Here is an 18295-nt window from a genome sequence, read left to right on the forward strand (position 1 = left end):
TGTTGAATGAGGTGCATTGTGGGATAGATATGGATCAAATTTGGATACCAGCAAGACCACAATGCACCAAATTCCAAGCTTTACGCGCGCCCCGGTATTTGCGAAAAGGTCTATGTTGCCATAACGGGGGCGGGGATAGAATCTCCGGGAGTGGGGGAGGTAGAACTTCTCTTGTCACAGGGCGCCGAGCGTTTTTTACAGATTGTGCCAAATATTCCCAGCTAGACCCGCCCCCTCTCCTCTCCCACTGTGGACAACAAAGCTGAATAACATTTTTTCACATCGGTGATGGATTGATAGTTTTGGGAAAGCTATTTCAGATTTTATTCCACATGCCTTTCAGCATGGTTCTGGAGATTCACAGTTAAATCCGACTTGTATGTTTATACATGAACCACAGATACGGGATAAGGACATGGGACCAGTCCACAAACTATACAACCATGTCATCCATCTTTTGAAATCTTGGGTACACCACCACTAAAACGAACAGCAATAATTACCCATCAAGGAAGCCGCGTTGAAAAGACCTGCCACAATAAAAACCGAGGCATGTAGCATCCTTCCACACTTCAAATTGTTTTCTTTCCTGTTGTCAATTGAGTAACGACTTCCTACACCTGTTTGTACTTTGATAATTTCCTACGGGAATGACACGAGCGACAACAAGAACAAAACCGAGGCAAAGAGGGCCCGCTACACCGACAAAAAAAAACTTTTATTCTCGTCAAAACTTTTCTGGGTCAACCTCCAACAAAATTAGAGGTATGTGAAAAAGAAAAAAACCAAACAGAGGTATAATTGCATTTTGTTCTAACTTTAAAAGGAACTACTTAATTATGACTTCATCACACGCTGGTCGTTATAACTTAAGTTAAGTACTTTCTCACGTTCAAGAATTCTGTAGTACCTCTGCAAACACAACCCTGTATTAAAGGCAGGGTACTTTGGCATTTACATTTACATAACAATTCACTTTGTAAGAGGAGCACTGAAGAGATGTTGATAGTATAAAAAACACTGTGAAACAACTCCCTTTAAAGTAGTCGTGTAGCTTTAGAGAAAGAGGTAGTGTTCTCCTCCCAAAAAACTTAAATGAGAAAGGCTTTGGGCATGAAGCATTTCTCAGGCATCTGAAAGCACACTGCAACCATGTTTTTTCTTTTATAATTTCATAGATTTCTTGGGCTGCAACTGCGACGACAAATGTTGAGCCCAAATTTTCACAGGGTTTTATCATGCATACGTTGGGTAACAAGGGAGGATTTTTGTCTCTGATAAGATACCACCCTGCCTTTAACTCATACTGTTCAGCTAAAGACGAAAGATGGCGGCTGTTTTATACAGGATGTTCAATAAAGGAAAATCCAAAGCCATTATGAGGAGAAATTAATATAGAAGAAGATGACAGGTCTTCCCGATGCAGGTTTTTTTGTTGGTAAACATTAAACCGAGGTACAGCAACTACAAATACATTTACACTATTGAAGTTCCGATATCAGTCTCACACTGTGGAACTAACATAACAATCTCTGCAAAAACGGGAAAAGAGCAAGGGCGACCTTATAAGTAAAAAATAGCGCCCTCTATATACAATTATTTTGACAGTGACCGTGCCGGTCACCAATCTTTTATCTTTCAGAGTCCATCTCAGTGTGTTTTAGATGTACTTTCACTGATTGATGATCTATCGTGTTGATTGATACAGCTTTTCATTTTGCCTGTGGTTTCGTGACTGCGTTGGTTTGACCCGGAAACATATCATATCCCTTCAAACATAACTTGCTCCTGGTGTCGGACCTAGAGGAAATTACAAATTCCATTTAGACAAACATCCGTCAACGTCTTAGGGAGGCAACATCGACCTTTCTTGGTCTCTCGGAAATCTTTGCGTACATCAGATTTAATTGTTTTGGATTTATGTTCAGACACGCGATTATCAAAAGAACACGGCATAGGTCTAGTTGTTTAAGGTTGTTTTCTCTTTCTTGTGAGTCTTGTGTTAAGCTTAAAGGCAGTGGACACTATTGGTAGTTACTCAAAATAATTATCAGCATAAAACCTTACTTGGTAATGGGTAATGGGGAGAGGTTGATAGTATAAAACATTGTGAGAAACGGCTCCCTCTGAAGTGACGTAGTTTTCGAGAAAGAAGTAATTTTCCACTAATTTGATTTCGAGACCTCAGATTTAGAAATTGAGGTCTCGAAATTAAGCATCTGAAAGCACACAACGTCGTGTGACAAGGTTTTTTCCTTCTTTCATAGTTATCTCGCAACTCCGACGACCAATCGAGCTCAAATTTCACAGGTTTGTTATTTTATGCATATTATGTGGAGAAGACTGGTCTTTGACAATTACCAAAAGTGTCCAATGTCTTCAAAGGCAAAGATATACCGTCCTTTAGTTTTTGGAGCGGTTCGAATGTTTTAATCCTTTATTGTAGATACACATTTTTTGTGTTATCGCCGAAAATTTTGAATATGTCCACGCAGGAAGAATAATCCCTATTGAATAGGATACCATTACTGCAGTTACACCTCCTGGATTCAAATTTGTTGACCAAAAACATATAACATATTTTGAAACAAAGCCACATTTAAACTTCAAAAGGAATAATTTTTTTTTCTCAAAATGCTTTAAACTACCGAAAGCCTCTGCAGGTTTTTAACCCACAGTTTTAAAGTTGCTATTGATTTCAAGAGTGACCAAACGAACATCATCAGTTCCATAAGAAATCCAGAAAGGGCGCTTGAATTTGTCGACTACAACGCGCTATCAAAACCCATCAGAAACAAATCGTCTTGATAATTGATACCTCAAAATGTGCCGAATGAGTCTGACCAAATACAACGGAGACCGAGACCCAAGAATGACGTCAGAAACGTCATCACAAAACCGGCAACGTCATCACTAACAAAGTTTGGGGAAAAAATCTCAAATCTCAATTGACAACTTTATTTTGGCACGACGCTGAGGCTATGGGGAAAAAAGTTCTTAACTTTTTCTCTAAAATAATAAAGTACTTAAATTGAACTACTATTTATAAAGAGTAAATAAACACAAATACAACGCTAATTTCAGAGACAGTAAAGCCTGCCCTTTGCAGATCATGAAGACCAGGTGCAACCCCCCTTTTCTTTTTTAGATTTTCAAACTAGATACAGAGTCTACAAAGTCCAAGGGTGGGGGTGCAGCTGTCAATGGTTTGTATATAAAATTGTCATTAGCAGTTATCAACTTCTCAATGCAGTTACTGCCTAAGGCCAACAACACAAACAAAAAAAACTGGTTTTTTTTTGGCGGGTAAAATGCATTTATTACCTTAAAGTTAATGTAGCACCCCAAAGTTCCAAAAAGTAAATAGTAACCGAAGACATAGTACATAAGTTCCCTACATCGGAACCCCGAAGTTATTCAGTACTCTGTTAAGTACCATTCGGTTCACTCAAGTAAAAAGTAGGCCATTGTTCGGTAAACGAGCATTGTGAATTAAAGATTAAGTAAAGCTTATATAAAAACTATATGCAAAAAGGGGGTGGGGTAGGGAGAGGGAGAAACGACAGATAAAATACGAACTCAAAAGTATCAATATAACAACACTAGGCTTCTATTTCAGTTCCAGGAAATAATGTTTTCCTAACGGATTCCGGGTAGCCTTTAGGGTATTTTACTTGTCGCTGTCACAACCTGTCAGTTATGGTGAATTGAATCACCCATATAAGGTGCACAGGACAAATTACAATTATTCTTTCATGAGTGAAGAGTCAAACTTCGATCGTTTTTTGTTACAAAGAGAAATAACAACCCAAACTGTGCGTTGATATTTCACTGAAGTTGAATAACCACCATAGACCTTATTGCAGATAGCAATTTTGAACAACTGCGCATGTGCGCGCAAAGGACTGTGGGAAAAATTTGGCACCTCGCTCAAAAAAGTAAACAACGTTCGACGTTCGTACACGATCGATCGGTTTGCAAAATGGATGTGGCAGGAGTGACCGAGAAAGAGCTGCTTGATAGAATAAATAGTTCTGGCATAGACGAACTAAGGTAATCTTTAGCTAAAGTGAATGTGCCAAGACACAGTAGTTATAGACAAAATCCAAAGGCGACATTTTGTCGCGATAAAATTACTGTTTTTAGGTTTGCCCGTCTACGTCTGTAGTGTAGGGCGTCTGACATTGACAAGGTCAATGGCGAGAAGTTGCAACACGGATCAGTGACCCTCCCGCAACCATCAGTCACCCTCGAGGGATCGGAAATAACAACCAAAACTTCCCACCAGTGACTCCGATTTGTGCTGATAAATACTTTGACAAAAGCATGGACGACCTCCATGACAAAAGTAAGACATTTTTTTCTGTTACAAAACAGAGAAACATTGCCAAGGTCATGATGATCGAGGACTGTCATGACTGTTTTACAAAAAATACAATCATTTCTTATTCCTGGTATAGACTAGAGTCTAGATATAGCTCTATGGATAAAGCCCATCAATGGTTACATTGTCTTCATTCGATTGTATCTGTAATTGTATGCCACTAATCAGCAATGACGTGAACGTAAATAGAATGGCTTTCAATCATACATGGTAGTTGTACATTTTAAAAACTTTATGTGGCAGATGATACTTTTTCCTTATTTCTCACACCATCAACTTTTTAGGTCTACCACTGATATGGTTCAAAATTAAAGTGACCAAAAGTGACTAAGTAATTGTGGTTTATACTTATATTTATTAATATAAATCTATTTCTACCTCCATGGTTATACCATAGATCATGACATGACAAGTACGACAAGGTTCTGGTGTAGGTCCTAGCATACTTCTAGTTTCTAGAACTTAGAAGTAGTCCTAGCATAAACATTTTTTTATCAAGGGTTCAGTTTAAACAAGTTTGATGTACACGTATTGTACGAACATGATTCTGTGCATAATATAATTACATACTTAGTGTTTTGTTTTGTGCATGTATTACAAACATGATACTTTAGTACACTGTACCATAAAGCATCAAGTTGTAAGCTTTATTGTTAGACCCTACTGGTACTGTAATAATGGTATGTTTGTTATGTCTATAATTTTATCATATGATATGAGACCATGAGTTTTTGTAGGTTTGTAATTCGAAAAGCAAGGACTAGGTCACATGAGCAAAACCCTTCTTAAGGTAGGAATTTGAAAAAAGAATATAATTTTTTTTTTTAAATAAGTTTGATTTATTCAATTAAAAAAATTGATTCTGCATTGGGCATCCTCAAAAATAAATCCTTTTGGTTTTACTTAGAAATTGTTACCATTTAACTTTATTATTTTGGGGGCAACTATCCCAATTAATACATTTTTGGTTATGATAGACTAATAAAAAGCCATGTTGAGAGGACTATTTATACAGTAACTCGCTTTTATATTCTTTATAAATATTAGGCTATATTTTGTACATCTGTTAACCCTGATTCTAAACTTTTATACTGATAGGTCTCATTTTGTAGTTTAAGTGGGTGAAAAGTCATTTCAAACCTTGCCATCAAAGAAGAAGTATTGTGAGCACTTAAATGTGATTCTCTGCAAACTCTGCATCTTCAAAATCTGGATTTAAATTAACAAGTAAGTAGACTGGCACTGTGGTCAGGTGGTTCAGGGCCCACTAATAATGGGTTCAGTACTGCCAGAGGCAACTTGTATGTATTAAGCTGTCTCATGACTTCACAAAGCCAACATTAAAACAATTGATATTTAATAAGCTGCAGCCAACTTTGGCAAAAACGTCATGCATGTCAGAGTCCTTGTTCACAAAAAGACTCTAGAAGAGGGGTCAGACTATCTGCTACACCCACAGGTTGGAATGGAATCTAAAGATGACTGCGCCATGATAAAACTGCAGCTATGTATAAAACCTGTGACAAATTCTAGTTTGTGAATGCTATATCATGCATGTTGTGAATTTAACTCCCGGGGTTGGTGTGAAAACAATTGTTCACAATCTAACCAGCATCTGTAATTATTTGACCCATTTTATGGTGAGAGTTTAAAGGTTTCATTGATAACTGTGGGTACACATAATTTAACTCTTGCTGAAAATAAATCCAAACTTGTCACACTTTTTGTTCCATATATTTGTTTACAAACAATTTTTTATTTACAATTTCCATCCTTTAATTTTTTTCCCTCAAATATTTAAATTGGTTATATTAACTTTATAACACACTTGGTATTTTCATGGCCCCTTAAAAACACTTACATTGCAGTTTACTTCACTCAATTATTATCTACCCTTGTTTGCCTCAGGTATTGTTCATGTTGACTGTACTGAGGCGGTTAACTACAACCCTCTAGATCTTTGCAATTGCAACCCTTGGTATTATTTAAATCTTTGCATTATGAAGTATTATTGTATGATTTAAGTAACCAGAATAAATGAAGCTTTAAACTCTTCAAGACAGTGGAAATGGACGTTTGGACAGTGTTATTGTTTGTATTGTACACTTCTACTTTCTCTGAGAATTGTAGCCTACAACCACAGGACGCCACGCACAGGCATATTTAGAAGCACTTGTGATACCTTTAGGTGTTTTCAAAGCCCAACAGCCGACAGAACGCTTGCGTCACAGTTCACTCTGCAATTAACGTTTATCTCTTCATCGCCAATTTACGTGTCATCAGTCAAAAATGGCCTCAAGAGCATGAAGACACACACACACAGTCACACACAGCCTTTAGTCAATTCAGAAGATGGTCAATGAGCTCTCCTGCAGCAAAAGAAGTAGGATGTGGTTGGTTGAGTCCACAAAACAACAGTACAGATCACATCTTTGGAGTGAACACAGAACTGGGAGAGTAACTGCTTCCAATATGAGTGCTGTCACGAAGCATGTTGATGCACAAGTAATTATCTGAAAGATAAAGCAGACAAAAACTAAGGGAATAAATGAGTGGTTACAAGTTCTTAAAAAGGCGTTTAAAACAGGCAGGGTCGTGGTCGTTCAGCCCTTGTTTCCTCTTTACTTATCTTATTTGATGACCTGACATGTGTTGCATTTTAATGACTGAGACAGTTTTCTGATGCATTGTGTGGTGTGTGCGTAGTTAGTCTTGGTGCAAGATGTTTCTTGTTTTGCTTTCACACCCAGCGCGGCCAACTCACCAACATCGCCCGTAACGGTGAAACATCTAGCACCAAGACCAGCGCATATTATGCATCTAAACATATCCGAAAACAACCGGTTATAAACAGCTCCAGCTGGTCTTTATCACTCGTTAACTTTAAACACCCCCACCCCACGTGAAGCGCTCTCCACCACAACAGGAATGCAGTAGCGAAACTAATTGAGGTATTTATGAATGATCTTTTGCCTTGGAAATCATTACCAAACACTCTGCCCTGAAAGTCAGTCATGACTAATATGACTATGAGCTAATTAATGAGCAGTATCATTATCAGAATATTGATATTATATTCTGAATATAATATCAATATCTCCAAAAAAAGTTGAGGAATATAGAATTGAATAGGCCTATGTTTCTTTCTTAGTTTCTACCACCAATCACACATACAATAAACATCTAGCCTATACAATACTCAAATTGTAGCCTACAGCTTGTTGGGCTTGACATGCTTGATGATTTATCATGACCCGGTCATGATTAAATCATCAACAAGCTTTATTGATATTTTATTAAACTATTTTGTGTTCATTCAAAGTAAAAAAAAACATGCATGGACCTAGGCCTACCTACGTATGTACGTACTTCTTCCGTTGAGTCGCAAAGCACACTGGTCCGATGGCATTATTGTCGTAGTTTTTTGTATTAATAATACACATCTGACATGGCTAAATAAAGCATGGAGGTACACCCATTCGTGGGTGAAACTGTCTTCCGCCACAGAATCATGACCGTCCACCACAAACAATGTCAATGTTTACAAACTTATTGTTTACACAAAAACTTTGTAGAACACGTTACGTGACGACCGTATAACTGGAGGTGCAAAATATTTCCCACAATCCTTTGCGGGACGTCGGATTTTTGCTATCTGCAATAAGGTCTATAACGGAGTAATCAGTTTGACAATAGCGCCCTCACCGATCCCATAATGTAAGGACTGAACTTTATGAACAGAACGAAAACTGTAAACTGATGACACGTTTTTTCAGGACTGTCCACCCACATGTGCGGCAATGTGCAAGTCATTTTTATCATGAGAGCATCATCTGAACACTTCCCTGCTATTTGTTGACAGACGTGCGCCTTGACTAAAGGCTACATACTACTTTACCAGTGAAACCTTTTCAGCTGAAAAAAAAACAAAGCAAGAAATCTGCATCAACTCATCAGCGCTCTATTTCTACTTATTTATACCAGTTGGTAGCAACCCTTAAAGAAATTGTGTCGCCACTCTCCAAGACGTAACCTTGGAGCAGCTGTTTTCACAATGACTCAGTTATACTCCCACCTCAATTTCCAGCATTACTCCTCCCCCCTTTTGAAAATCTGTTTCCTGTACGCGGCACTGCATTGAACCGGAACTCGGTGCGTAGTTATCACCATTGGTTAATTGCTGGAACCCAGAGGAGAGTTTAAAGAAGAAAAAACACCAGGATCCTTTTTTTATCCAAGCCAGGCGAGGTTTTCAGTTCCATTACTAACTAATACTACAGAGCCCAAAAATAAGGTAAGTAAACTGCACGGATTAATGTTTGAGGCAGTAGACACTATTGGTAATGAATCAAAATAATTATAGCATAAAACCTTACGTAGTGACGAATAATAGGGAGATGTTGATGGTATAAAACATTGTGAGAAACGGCTCCCTCTGAAGTGACATAGTTTTCGAGAAAGAAGTAATTTTCCACGAATTTGATTTTGAGACCTCAAGTTTAGAATTCGAGGTCTCGAGGTCTCGAACTCAAGCATCTGAAAGCAGACAACTTCGTGTGCCAAGGGTGTTTTTTCTTTCATAGTTGCCTCGCAACTCAAGCTCAAATTTTCATAGGCTTGTTATTTTATGCATATGTTGAGATACACCAAGTGAAAAGACTGGTCTTTGACAAATACCAATAGTGTCCATTGTCTTTAAGATAAGGCAGCTCTTTATATTTTAACTAGCCATTGTTAGGATTGACTTAAAATGATAGAAACGATCATATAAGAAAATGTTGAACACGTTATCACCGAACGAAATGGCTGTCTAGTGATTGATGCTATTGCTAGCTTGTTTTGCCTCCAATATCAACAGTAAGACCATACCACTGTTGGGAGTATTAATTTTAAGGACAATTCATTGTTTTAGTTCTCTATTCTGTGCTTACGATGACACAGGCATGGTTCTGAGACCAAGAGAGGAAAGTTGCTTTGTAGTTGATGAAAGCGGGGAGGGGAGGTGTTAGTCGCTTTACTTGCTCTATGGTCTAACTGGCGATGTTAAAATGGTGTAAAATATCATTTTATTTTATACTCAAAATTTGAAAAATTATGTGATCAGATATAAGAAAAAAAATTTACATATCAAATTAGGATTTTGTCCGCAGTCAAAACGTCAAATTCATTGCCATTTTGGTTGAGCATCATCATAATTTCGGGAATGAACTAAAAATTAGCTTAGGATCTTGTCAGAAACTGCACTTGTGAAGGGTATCAAACACGTAGTTACTTGAATTTGTGTTACCCATCAAGGATTGTATAGGATAATGAGTGGACCACAACATTGAATTTGACTTTGAAGCCAAAGATACAGTTTATACTAATGTCTATGTCTTGGAATTGGGGCACTTGCATTTCGACAAGTTAGATTTAATACTGTAAGATGCCTGTAAAATGCTTACAAATTGTTTGCCTTGGAATCCTTGACTCATTGCTAAATCTATAACCTTGCTGTTTGACCTGTCAATGTGACCTCATTGATTAATTTACAAACTGTTTATCGAGCTCCAAACACTATTGTACTGACTCTGTCAGTATTATCGCCAATAAGGTTCATCGCGAATAGCAAAATTTCAAGAGAGGGCGCTGTTGAACCCACACAAAGGTATAGGCGTTGCGTGCACGAGTCGTAGAAACTGCATAGAAACCACCCCATATTCCTTCCCATAATGCATTGCGGTTTTGAATCTCGATAAACCTTATTACTAAATTGCACTGACTTTATAGCGTTGAAGGCAAATTTAAGCTGTTACTTAATTCACTCAGCAAAATGAAAGGTTAACTTACTCTGTGTCACATTTTGTGCTATTGAATTGAAAACATGAATGCTTTGTATTTAAACATTGACCCGTCGCTACTATGACTTACTCTTTGTACCCTAAACTAATTCTGAGCAAGGGTTCTGAACAGGGCCCAATTTCATAGCGCTGCTTAGCGGCTGATTTTGTGCTTACTGTGCAATTTCTATTTCATAGCGCTGCTAACCGTAAGCACACGTAAAGGCATGCTAACCTTCCGGTGCTTACGGCACAAAAATAAATTACGTCACAATGAAAATCCATGGAAAACGCGCAATATGGCCGACCAATTTCTCTGCTAACCTGTGAAATACCCTAAGGCTTAAGCAAATTTTTTGGCTACAGTAAGCACGCAAATTTGCTTACTGTTAAGCAGCGCTATGAAATTGGTCCCAGGGCTCCACCCCCTCCCATGCCCCCTCTGATATGGGTCCTCATTTTATTACATTGACTCATCAATAATAGCATGATTGGTCACTAAATGTACAACTGTAATGGCCATTCTACAACATTGAGAACACGTCATATTCAGTCATTCTATATGATTGCATTTGTCACTACAACATTGCACTCAGATAACATTGACAACTCAATACAATGGCACACTCATTGTACAACATTGACTCGTCACAACAACGGCACACTCATTCGGCGTTGACAACTCAATACAATGAGATGTTGTTGTACAATGTAGACTCGTGACTGCAGCGTCACACTCATTGTTCAGCATTGACTCGTCACTACAATGGCACACTCATTGTACAACATTAACTTATCACTAAAATGCCACACTCATTATACAACATTGAATCGTTACATCAATGGCACACTCATTGTACAATATTGATCGTTACATCAACGGCACACTCATTGTACAATATTGACTCGTCCCTACAATGGCACACTCATTGTACAACATTGACTCGTCACTACAACGCCACACTCATTGTACAACATTGACTCGTCCCTACAATGGCACACTCATTGTACAAAATTGACTCGTCCCTACAATGGCACACTCATTGTACAACATTGACTCGTCCCTACAAGGGCACACTCATTGTACAACATTGACTCGTCCCTACAATGACACACTCATTGTACGACATTGATCGTTAATCAATGGCACACTCATTATACAACGTTACTCGTCCCTACAATGCCACACTCATTATACAACATTGACTCGTCACTACAATGGCACACTCATTGTACAATATTGACTCGTCACTACAATGGCAAACTCATTGTACAATATTGACTCGTCACCACAACGGCACACTCATTGTACAACATTGACTCATCACAACAATGGCACACTCATTGTACAACATTGACTCATCACAACAATGGCACACTCATTGTACAATATTGACTCGACAAAACAACGGCACACTCATACCATGTTGACAACTCAATTGCAAAGGCATCAGTTCCCTCTTTATATTGCGTAATGTGTTAATCTAACGCCCTCGTGACCATCGTGCGTCCCAGTATAAACCAGCTTTTAGTAGTTTCACATTCGGGCATAGATTATACAACAGGGGTTTCAAAAAAATTAAGATCAAATAAACATCCGTGTCCCAGAGTGTTACTTTTCTATATACATAAACTTTAATCGATTAATTGTATATTTGTTTTAAAAGCTAAAACCAATTTAAACAAACTGTAATGAGTATTATTGTTGTTGGTCAGATTCGGCATTCAGAATAATTTAAAGCAAATATTTGATTTCATAAAAAAAGTTCTTCGTTTGTTGTGTTTTCTCGCTCAGGTGTGCACGAGAATCAGTGAAGATGAGATCCCAATCCAAATTAACCTTAGGGAAATTCCTGTCTAACTTGAAGATCGCAACTGAGAGATTTCCAATCAGCTAAAGGTAGTTTTTCTTTAGTCATCTTAAGATAAAAACAAGCCCTAGTGTCCCAATTGGTAACCTTCAAAGTGGGTCGGTTCAGATATGAGTCTCGGTGACCAGGTCCTTTCCTTGGGGGGGGGGGGGGGGTCAATGTCTCGCATGGCGATTATTTCAACACAAGTAACTTGTGAGGAAGACTAAGTCCAGTATGGCGCCTTCTATTGACTTTGCTCAAAAGATGATAAAGGTGTCACTTCAATTATGATTTTGTTCTTCATCATGACATAAAGTCATCAGATTTACTTTATGGGGTCACAGAAATTGCTGTGGTCAGAAGGGATAAGGACCTACTTGAGTAGTTGTACAAATTCATGCAAAATCTGTGAAAGGCTCAAGCAATCTTTCTTTAAAGGCAGGGTATACTTTTGGTAATTGTCAAAGACCAGTGTCCTCATTCTTGCCTTACTCAGATTTAAATGTTGGGGTGAATAATTGCCTCTTTCTCTAGAACTACATTATATCAAAGGATGTTTAATATATATCAACAGCTCGCAGTGCTAGTACTTGTGTATGAATAAAATACAAAATCTGTGCAAGTTTGGGCTCAATTTGTCATCTAAGTTACAAACAAATAATAATGGATGAAAAGACATAGAACTGTGTTTTGAAATGCCTGATAAAATTCTCAGATTCATTTTTTTGGGTGAACAGTTACCTCTTTCTATAGAACTACAGTCCATTGCTTCAAAGGGTGTGGTTTTATTTATTTTTGAATTATATTAACAGCTCTCCAGTGATCTTGACCAAATAACTTTTTTATGGCTAGTTACCAAAAGTGTTCCCTGCCTTTAAGAAGTTGCACCTTGTCTGAGTCACTTTAAAACCAATATAAACTTCCTTGAAAGGAGACAGAAATGTTTTCTTTAGCTTAGCTCACACCCAGCTAAAACCTTTCTCAAGAGTTGGTGAATAAGGTCAATTGACAGTCTCTAATCACAGTTTTTAGTTTTGAAAATCATGGCTCTGCAAAATGTTTTCAATATTAGCTCAATGTTTTTCTTTTTCTTTGTTAGGACAACCACAGAGAGCTGCTTTAAGCACAACAAGTAGCTCAGCACAATAAAATGTTGCTTACCAGAATAAGGTTACCAGCCAAACTACCAAGTCACTATGTACAATTTATAACTGGTTTCCTGCCGATTTCTGTTTAGGAGAAAACCGTTATGCACTATTTACTGTATAAAGACACTGGACACTATTGGTAATTGACTAGTCTTCACAGTTGGTGTATCTGAATATATGCATAAAATAACAAACCTGTGAAAATTTGATTTCAATCAGTCGTTGAATTTGCGAGATAATATTGAAAGAATAAATACCCTTGTCACACGAAGTTGTGCGCTTTCAGATGCTTATTTCGAGACCTCAAATTCTAAATCGAGGTCTCAAAATCAAATTCGCGGAAAAGTGCTTCTTTCTCGAAAACTACATTACTTCAGAGGGAGCCGTTTCTCACAATGTTTTATACTATCAACCTGTCCCCATTACTCATTACCAAGTAAGGTTTTATGCTAATAATTATTTTGAGTAATTACCAATAGTGTCCAATGCCTTCAAACAGCTCTATGAAATTGGGCCCCAAAAATTACATAGACTCTGTTGCACCTGTATTGACCTCAATGCCCCAATCAAAAATCTTTCAATGAAAGTGCTGTTTTCAAAATGACAGTGTCCTTATCCCCTTCATAGACAAAACTCCAAGCCTGTCATGATCAGTCAGGTCGGTTCAGTTTGATCGCTTTTAGACTTAAGACAGACAGACTCCTTTCTGTGGTGATCCTCTTGATATGATTTGGGCGAAAGGTAAACTTTTGGCGCCAACGTTTTAATGGAAATTTGTCTCAGGTTATTTGTGCAGAACTACCTCAAGAAAGTTTAGAAAGGTATTTGGTTGACTCACATTTCCTTATAAATTTTGATTTAAATGTTTCTGTCTTTAAAAATTGTGTTTGATAGATTGTTATTTAATCAGAACTTTGTAAATAACAGTTTGTAAGCTTTCGGGTGATGAAATTTCTCTTTTGTGAGATGTTGTGGTTCTTAGGAGAACTGAATTAAGAAACAGTGAATTTAGGAGAATGCTAGACTGCTAGAAATGATAGGGGGGAAATGCTGTAGGAGAAGAGCCAATTTGGGCAAAGGTGCTGGGCGTTTATGTTTATTATAAGTAGAGCCATAGTTTCAGTAGAATTGAAAATGCTATCAGACTCAAATTCAACATTTAATATAGTTTGTATTTGTTCAAGATAATACATAATGAGGTGTTATTATTCAAATCAGAAACAAAAATCCACCGAACTTGCTTGGTCTTGAGTTTACTGACCCCACACTAAACTTACTGGCCTTGGCCTTGCAGTCCAACATTACATTGCGGTCAAATATTAATTTTTTAGTGCCGCACACGGTCAGTTCAATATCTGAACCGACCTACATTCATCTTTAACAGCAGTTTCCATTATACCAATTGACTTTCTTCAAATAGTAAAGCCTGGTTCATACTTCCTGCGAATAGGAATGCGTTACGAATGTTGATGTCACCAATTCACAACGAAATTCGCACTGAGTTGAATTGTGCTCAACTGTCTTGCGAATATGGCAGCGAAAGAGAAGTTGTGACGTCAAATTCACAACAAATTTGCATGGCATTCCCATTCGCAGGAAGTATGAGCCAGGCATTAATTGTCACTTGTATCTGACGGATCAATCCAAATAAATCTTACAATTTCAAGAGATTTCCTGATTGAGGTCTCCCATCCATCCGGAGGAGGGGATAAATGAGGGATTGATCCACTAAATAGCATTAAGGATGAAATTAATGGTATGAATCATATTATTCATTCACCATCGAACCTGCTTAGGATGTCGTTTCAGATTAAAAGGCATTGCTGGTTGTGTTCAGGTTGATTTAGATTTTTAAGTGTGAAGAACCGATCACATTTGCTGGTTAAAATGACCAGATTCACAAACTGGAAATGAGTGTTTGGGCAGAGTTGTCTGCTACACAAGTCTTTGGATGCATGGAGTCATGAGTAAGAGTGTGGGACTGGTGGGGTTCGGGTCCTAACCAAGCAGGTTTTGCGTCATTGAGCATACAATTAGTTACATTTCACAAAGTGATGAATGGGTTAAAAGTTTAGGTGATAAATTATTGTTTTTTTAATTACTATTAACTTTTTCAACAAGTTTCAGGACCTAACAAACAATTTTGTAGTTACACTAATTAACATGACTGAAATATTACTAGATTTGCCATTTTGTGTTTCCACAAAGTCACATGATACATTAGCAATTTAAACACATAGCGCTGACAGGGTGCCAAACATGCTTAGTACGACTATGCATTTTTACATAGTGATGTATCTGTTGTCCTATTAAAGTTTTGCATTTTCATGGAGCGACTTATGCATTAGTTTGTACACAGCACTCTAGTGTGTTCATGTCTCGATTTTTTGTTTTCACAAAGTCATGCATGTACTATGGAGTTAACAACGCATCAGGACAGTTTTGACTTTAATAAGGAATAAGTCAGCTTTGTTTTGGTATTACATTTTTAAATAAAAATAGAAAGCAGTCTTCGGACAGCAGTTTGACAAAATAGTTGCAACTTCAACTGCCACTTTCTCCAAACACCAAGTTTTGGCTGTGATGCACCATTTTAGTCAGTTCACAACGTGACCCATAAACGAATTTTCTTTGATAATGAGTGAATATGCTTTTACAAAGTTTAATGGCAAAACATAAGCCTATATTCTGTCATACCTTTTTCCCTGTCAAATGATCAAAATGTCAAATAAATTTGTTGCGTGTTTCAAACTGTCCAAAACAAACTGTTGACTACCAGAAATTCAAGTTAACACATTTTACATGGTTATCTAACTTCAAAGAAAAAAGTATGTTCGGTGGTTCAAATTACTACTCCCCCAAAAATGTTATAAAAGACAGCCTAAGCAACTTTTACAATAACAGTAATAACCACTTTATCTACAAGTGTCTCAAAGTGATATTATTTATGTTTTAAGACAGAGTGTGCAAAGTTTTTTAATCATAAGACCCATTTCTGCAGTACCTTGATTTAGCACAATCTGCCACAAACACTGGGGCAAACCCCTTCTCTCAAAGGCAGTGGACAGTATTGGTAATTACTCAAAATAATTATTAGCATAAAACCTTACTTGGTAACGAGTAATGGGGAGAGGTTGGTAGTATAACATATTGTGAGAAACAGCTCCCTCTGAAGTGAAGTAGTTTTCGAGAAAGGAGTTATTTTTCACGAATTTGATTTCGAGACCTCAGATTTAGAGTTTGAGGTCTCGAAATCAAGCATCTGAAAGCACACAACTTTGTGTGACAAGGTTTTTTTTCTCCATTATTTGCTCGCAACTTAGATGACCAATTGGGCTCAAAAGTGTCCAGTGCCTTTAAAGACACTAGTCATGTTAAGTAATTGTCAAGACCAGTTTTCTCACTTGGTGTATCCCAACAAATGCATTACATAACAAACTTGTGGCAATTTGGGCTCAAAGTGTCATTGAGAAAGAAAATAAATTGTTGCACAAGTTTTGTGTGCTTTCAGATACATGTTACTTCAGAGGGAGCCCATTCTCACAATTCTTTTTTACTATTAACAGCTCTCCATTGATTGTTACCTAGTAAGTTTTTGCGCTTACAAATGTTTTGAGTATTTACCAATAGTGTCCAGTGCCTTTAACAAGAAGAATAACTTAAAACCAGCACCGCATCTAGAGTAAAATGTTAGGGGCACATGAGAGGACAGCAAAACAAAGAAACACAAAGCAGTAATGAGATTTGGGACTTCAGAATTTAGTTTTTACAAGGAGAAACCCTTGATACAACAATGCTCTTTAAAATGAACGTTTACTGTAGTTTAAAGGAACATTGCAGAATTGGTTTTTGCTAACAAAACAGTTGTTGGCAGTGTAAGCACTTCATGTAATCCACCATGTACATAAACTGACAAACCTGTAGAAGTTTGAGATCGATCGGCCATCTGGGTCACGAGAGAATAGTGAACAACCGATTACAAATTTTGCATTGCATCGATGCCAAAACAAAAATGAATAAAACGCTCACTGAGCGATAAACTCCAAACGCTAAGTTAGATTATTTATTTCTCATCAAATATGACATTTCATACAGAAATATTTCAAGGGATGTTTTCAACTATCATCGTCATTAGACCATGTAAGTTTTATGTAAATCTGTGATTTTCACGATTTTTGTTTCTTACAAATTCTGTAACGTTCCTTTAATTTTTTTAATCGAACTATGAGTCAGTCAATATACAGCTCAGAAAATGAAAGGCTTTGGCTCGAGGTTCTAGCTATAACGAGAGACTAAGAAGTTGGGCAGGTGTCTGTTTTGCTCACCAGCGCTGATCAGTGATTTTTTTTAACATCTCCCAGATTAGCTGCAGACTTGAGCAGTTGTAATGCAATGGAAAGAGAGGTGTTTGTTCTGATTAACGTGGGCTGAGTTGATGAAAACTCACCAAGGACGTTTTGTATCTTCAAAATTTAAAGAAATTTGTGAGAGTGTTACCATGCTTTACTAACACTTTTGGTAATCTCTTTTAAAATTAATGACATTAAAAACTGTTGGTTAAAAGCCTACAGCAGCTTTTGATAGTATTAAGCATTGTAAAAAGATAACAGTTTTCATGGCCCAAAAATTTAATCTGAGAAGTCAGTAATCCCTTTTTAAAAACGCAACAACTTTTTGAATTGAGATATTTACACAGTTTTGATGTAGACATCTATATTTTTATAGGATCAAAACATTTGAATAGCTTCATGACCGAAATACTTTCCCTTTGAAAAGTTTGTTTCCTTAACTATTTCTCTTGAAACGCATGAGCTGCTTTTCTGTTAGTTCAAAACCAAACAAATAACTTTGTTTGTGTAAACAGCACTCAAGAATTTCCAATTGAGGTAAATAGTTATTCGGGTGTTGCACGAACTGCTAAATATAAGAGACCCAAACAATGTGTGACTTGGTAAGATAATCTAATTTAAAACCAATAGAGACATACATTTTACTTTCAAAATTAAAGCCAGCTTTATTTTGATAGACCCATGTTTTGGCAAGAAAAAACCCAGCCTTAAATAGAAGACAGTCCTGGCACTTACGTGACTT

This window comes from Asterias rubens, chromosome 6 (assembly GCF_902459465.1).
Source record: "Asterias rubens chromosome 6, eAstRub1.3, whole genome shotgun sequence".
NCBI lineage: Eukaryota > Metazoa > Echinodermata > Asteroidea > Forcipulatida > Asteriidae > Asterias > Asterias rubens.